Source organism: Heloderma suspectum, chromosome 2 (assembly GCF_057233095.1).
Source record: "Heloderma suspectum isolate Gila_16-S chromosome 2, 16-S_ref, whole genome shotgun sequence".
Lineage (NCBI taxonomy): Eukaryota > Metazoa > Chordata > Lepidosauria > Squamata > Helodermatidae > Heloderma > Heloderma suspectum.
In genome coordinates this window covers 170,923,071-170,929,095 of record NC_139459.1, presented here as the reverse complement: position 1 = coordinate 170,929,095, position 6,025 = coordinate 170,923,071, and positions in this window count along the sequence as shown.

Below are 6,025 nucleotides of genomic sequence, written 5' to 3'. Positions count from 1 at the left end.
AGGGATGTGATCACTTTGGGGGTGGAGAGATCTTTGTATCAGCTGTGTCAGCACATTCCGGGATATGACCCACCGACCGGGGGAAAGACCCGAACCCAAGGAACAAACACACTGTTAGTATCCCTCCCTGGGAAAGTAACACAATATAACAACACATTCAAGGCGGTGTGTATGCGGGAACTAAAGGAACAGTAAACAACAACAAAAGGAATCTTGCCAAAAGTTTCAGAGCTAATTAGGGAGCTGGTGGTCATATGATTTGCCCAAGTCACCTGACGCTAATCCAACCCTTCCTCCCACGTGGGGGAGGAAAGTCCCTTATCTGTTAAAGCTTTCTATAGTTTTAAGAGGCTTGTTAACCCTACGACTGCTGTAATCTGTTCCAGAGATCAGCAGGAGGGATCCCACAATAACGAGGATGGCTAGATGTGAAAGAAGACGGGGTTCCTGCACCTTTAGTAATAGTGTAGAAGAGGGAACTTCGTCGTGTGTAGCTTGCATGAAGTTCCCTCTTCTGCATAACTACTAAAGCTGAAGGAGCCCATCCACTTGGCATCCAGCATTTTAACCCATCTCAGTAACCCTTACATGGAATAGGCAGTGTTATTGTCCCCATACTGTGGGTGGGGGAACTGAGTCTGAGAGAACAAAAGCTTGCCTAAGGAGTTTAAGGCTGAGGTGAGATTGGAACCACTGGGACAAGGGCTGGCTCCACCCTAGAGGTGGCTGCACCAGGTGACTAAAATAAATGACAGAGAATGGCCAGTGGTGCACCAAGTAATAGATCTCTCTCAACACCACCCAGCGGCTGCCACCATCCCTGTTTTGCACTACCATCAGCCCCAGCCAGCATGGTGAGTGGTCAGGGATGATGGGTGTTAAAAATCAAAACATCTGGAGGGCACGTGGACAGTTGGATGAAAGCTTTTTCTTCAGCTCTGCATCAGGAGAAGGTGCCCCTGCCAAATTCCTTCTTCTTTTATGCAGCTATTAAGGGTAAAGGATACCTGACTCCCTTTGCATTTGGGCACCCTCTGCAACACAGATTTCCTCCTACACAGAGATCACTTCCATATCAGAAATCACAAGCATATGCTTGCATGTACACCATAGTGCAAGGCAGATACACCCACATCTTGCATTTTGTCATGTTAGTGTGGCATTGGGGACAGAGGATTTTCCACTCCCTGCAGTGGCGGCAAAGTAGAACCACATGCATTTATCACGCATGATGATGCACACAAGACAGTTTTGGTGCCCAAGATGGAAAATCCAAGTGACACCATCAACCCTCCCACTATTTAATGTTGGGTAAAATCCTCTAAGTCACGCACAGGAACGATTGAAAATTAATGTACGCACAAGACCTTCTTTCCCTTAGATGTCCCTCTGCTATCTCCCCTGCTAACAAAACGTAGTGTGTAAGCTCCTTGGGGTAGGGATTGGTCCCTGGTTCATTTTTATCTCACTCTATAAAGTGCCATCCCCTTCATGGATCATTGCCTTGTTGTGGCGAAGGGGCTTGCGTAACTCAGTGAAGCCATAAGCTATGCCGTGCAGGGCCACCCAAGACGGACAGGTCATGGCAGAGAGTTCTGACAAAATGTGGTCCACTGGATAAGGAAATGGCAACCCACTCCAGTATTCTTGCCAAGAAAACCCCATGGAACCTATCACAAGGCTAAAAGATATGACGCCGGAAGATGAGACCCTCAGGTCGGAAGGTGTCCAATATGCTACTGGGGAAGAGCAGAGGGTATTTCCAAGTAGTGCCAGAAAGAGTGAAGCGGCTGGGCCAAACCCGAAAGGACACTCAGCTGTGGATGTGTCTGGTGGTGAAAAGAAAATCCGATGCTGTAAAGAACAATATTGTTTAGGAACCTGGAATGTCAGATCAATGAATCAAGGTAAGCTGGAGGTGGTCAAACATGAGATGGCAAGATTGAACATCGACATCTTGGGAATCAGCGAACTAAAATGGACAGGCATGGGCGAATTTAATTCAGGTGACCATCATATCTACTATTGTGGGCAAGAATCCCTTAGAAGAAATGGAGTAGCACTCATAGTCAACAAAAGGGTGGGAAAAGCAGTACTGGGGTACAATCTTAAAAACGATAGAATGATCTCAGTACGAATCCAAGGCAAACCATTCAACATCACAGTAATTCAAGTCTATGCCCCAACCACTGAGGCCGAAGAAGCTGAGGTTGATCGGTTCTATGAAGACCTACAACACCTTCTAGAACTAACACCAAAAAAAGATGTCCTCTTCATCATAGGGGATTGGAATGCTAAAGTAGGAAGTCAAGAAATCACCGGGATAACAGGCAGGCATGGCCTTGGTGTACAAAATGAAGCAGGACAAAAGCTAATAGAGTTTTGCCAAGAGAACATGCTGATCATAGCAAACACTCTTTTCCAACAGCACAAGAGGCGACTCTACACATGGACGTCACCAGATGGTCAATATCGAAATCAGATTGATTATGTCCTTTGCAGCCAAAGATGGAGAAGCTCCATACAGTCAGTAAAAACAAGACCTGGAGCTGACTGTGGCTCAGATCATGAGCTGCTTCTTGCAAAATTTCGGCTTAAATTGAAGAACGTCGGGAAAACCACTAAACCGTTCAGGTATAACCTAAATCATATCCCTGATGAATATACAGTGGAGGTGAGGAATAGATTTCAGGGATTAGACCTGATAGACAGAGTGCCTGAGGAACTATGGACGGAGGTCCGTAACATTGTTCAGGAGGCAGCAACGAAATCCATGCCAAAGAAAAAGAAATGCAAGAAAGCCAAGTGGCTGTCTGATGAGGCTTTACAAGTAGCTCACGAAAGAAGGGAAGCGAAAAGCAAGGGAGAAAGGGGAAGATATACCCAACTGAATGCAGAGTTCCAGAGAATAGCAAGGAGAGACAAGAAGGCCTTCTTAAATGAACAATGCAAAGAAATCGAAGAAAACAACAGAATGGGAAAGACTAGAGATCTCTTCAAGAAAATTGGAGATCTCAAGGGAACGTTTTGTGCAAAGACGGGCATGATAAAGGACAAAGAAGGCAGGGACCTAACAGAAGCAGATGAGATTAAGAAGAGGTGGCAAGAATACACAGAAGAACTATACAGGAAAGATCTGAATGTCCCTGATAGCCATGATAGTGTGGTCACTGAACTTGAGCCGGACATCCTAGAGAGTGAAGTCAAGTGGGCCTTAGGAAGCATTAGTAACAACAAAGCTAGCGGAGATGACAGTATTCCAGCCGAGCTATTTAAAATCCTAAAAGATGATGCTGTTAAAGTGCTGCATTCAATATGCCAACAAATCTGGAACACTCAACAGTGGCCACAAGACTGGAAAAGGTCAGTTTACATTCCAATTCCAAAGAAGGGCAACGCCAAAGAGTGTTCAAGCTACCGCACAATTGCGCTCATTTCACATGCCAGCAAGGTGATGCTCAAAATCCTACAAGCTAGGCTTCAGCAGTATGCGAACCGAGAACTACCGGAAGTACAAGCTGGGTTTCGAAGAGGCAGAGGAACTAGAGATCAAATCGCCAACATTCGCTGCATCATGGAGAAAGCAAGAGAATTCCAGGAAAACGTCTATTTCTGCTTCATTGACTATGCTAAAGCCTTGGATTGTGTGGATCACAACAAACTGTGGCAAATTCTTAAAGTGATGGGAGTACCAGACCACCTGACCCGTCTCCTGAGAAACCTGTACGAGGGTCAAGAAGCAACAGTAAGAACCAGACATGGAAAAACCGATTGGTTCAAAATTGGGAAAGGAGTACGACAAGGCTGCATATTGTCACCCTGCTTATTTAACTTATATGCAGAGTACATCATGAGAAATGCCGGGTTGGATGAATCACAGGTCGGAATTAAGATTGCTGGGAGAATTATCAACAACCTCCGATATGCAGACGATACCACCCTAATGGCAGAAAGCGAAGAGGATCTCAAGAGCCTCTTGTTGAGGGTGAAAGAGGAGAGTGCAAAAGCTGGTTTGAAACTCAACATTCAAAAAACTAAGATCATGGCATCTGGCCCCATCACTTCCTGGCATATAGAAGGGGAAGAAATGGAAGCAGTGACAGATTTTACTTTCTTGGGCTCCAAGATCACCGCAGACGGTGACTGTAGCCATGAAATTAAAAGACGCTTGCTCCTTGGGAGGAAAGCTATGGCCAACCTAGACAGCATAGTAAGAAGCAGAGACATCACCTTGCCGACAAAGGTCCGTCTAATCAAAGCTATGATTTTCCCAGTAGTAATGTATGGCTGTGAGAGCTGGACTATAAGGAAGGCTGAGCGCCGAAGAATTGATGCTTTCGAACTGTGGTGCTGGAGAAGACTCTTACGAGTCCCCTGGACTGCAAGGAGGTCAAATCAGTCCATCCTAAAGGAAATCAACCCTGAGTGCTCATTGGAAGGACAGATAATGAAGCTGAAGCTCCAATATTTTGGCCACCTAATGCGAAGAGAAAACTCCCTGGAAAAGACCCTGATGCTGGGAAAGACTGAAGGCAAAAGGAGAAGGGGACGGCAGAGGACGAGATGGCTAGATAGCATCACGGATGCAATGAATATGAACTTGAGCACGCTCCGGGAGAGAGCGCAGGACAGGAAGGCCTGGCGTGCTATGGTCCATGGGGTCACGAAGAGTTGGACACGACTGAACAACAACAACAACAATAAAGTGCCATGTACTATATACGCTCACACTCAGCGTCAGCTCCAAGGTTTGGAGGGCCCATGGGAAGGCCCCCCCCAATGGGCCCCCTCCCTCTGTGAGTCAACCATCTCACCACTATTGTCATCAGCTGCTATTGCTTCTCCTCTTTCTCATCATTGCTACTGCTTGCTTGCTTGCTTGCTTGCTTGACAGGCAGAGACCAGGGAGCCAGCGGGAAGGGGCCTCTCCTGCTCCTCCTTCTCACCATGGCGGTTGTCTGGGTCAGAGCAGGGGGCAGTTGAACAAGCAGGTTGCCATGGTGAAGAGGAGCAAGTCCAGGGGACTCTTGTCGGTGGGCCCCGGTTTGGGCCCTCAGTAGGCACCCAGCCAGGCCTACCTTTGACTTCAGCCCTGCTCACACTAATGAAATATTAATGGACATCCCATTGTTCTAGGAGCTTTGCTCTGTATTCCAGATGTATGCATATGTATTTACTCAATAGTGAAAAAATACATTGAGCGTTGGTTCAGATGTGCTCTTTTTAGTGCAACCTCAGTGTGGATCCAGAAGTGAGCCCAGGGCGTTCATTCATGGTAGGCGTCCAGGCTCAGCGCTTGCTCAAGATGTACTGCTGCATCACCATTATCAGTGTTCATACAGCACTCTAGGCTGTTCAGAACAGTTCACATAAATTGTTCTGTTGTAATTGTTGTAAGGATTGCATTGGAAGGAAAACCATGATTATTATGCCCATATTGCAGGGGGGGTGGAAGACTGAGGCTGAGAAAAAGTGACTTATCTAGCGAGTTTGTGGCAGATGCATGTTTCAAATCAAGGACTTCCCTGTCTGTAGCTCATTCTCATGCAGTGCACTCCTATGCATGTCTACTCAGATGTAAGTCCCATTAGGTTCAATGGGGACTTACTCCTAGGGTAAGTATGTATAGCATTGTAACCTTAGCCACAGCAGCTCCTACACTGAGCAGTGGTGTTGTGCAGACAGGCCCTCGGAGCTCGCACAAATACCTGCAGTCCGAACATTGGGCCCCAGCAACACTGCAAGCCCCTGCCCCGCACTACCACGAGGGTGGACCAGTGGATTGTGCGCCGCTTCCCTGGAACCCCCTATCAAGATTGCCATCCCAAGGGATGGCTTGTGCAACTGGGCTGGCTCACATCTAACCAGGCCCTCTGCCACTTGACCTGGACACCTCCTGGGTTAGGCTTGGAGACACTTTTAGAATCTGCCCAGTCCAAAATACTTTAGCAGTATTTATTCTGTCTTGGAGATGACTGCCCACCCCCACCCCAGGAGGCCCCCAGAGTCTGTGGCTCGTGTCTGA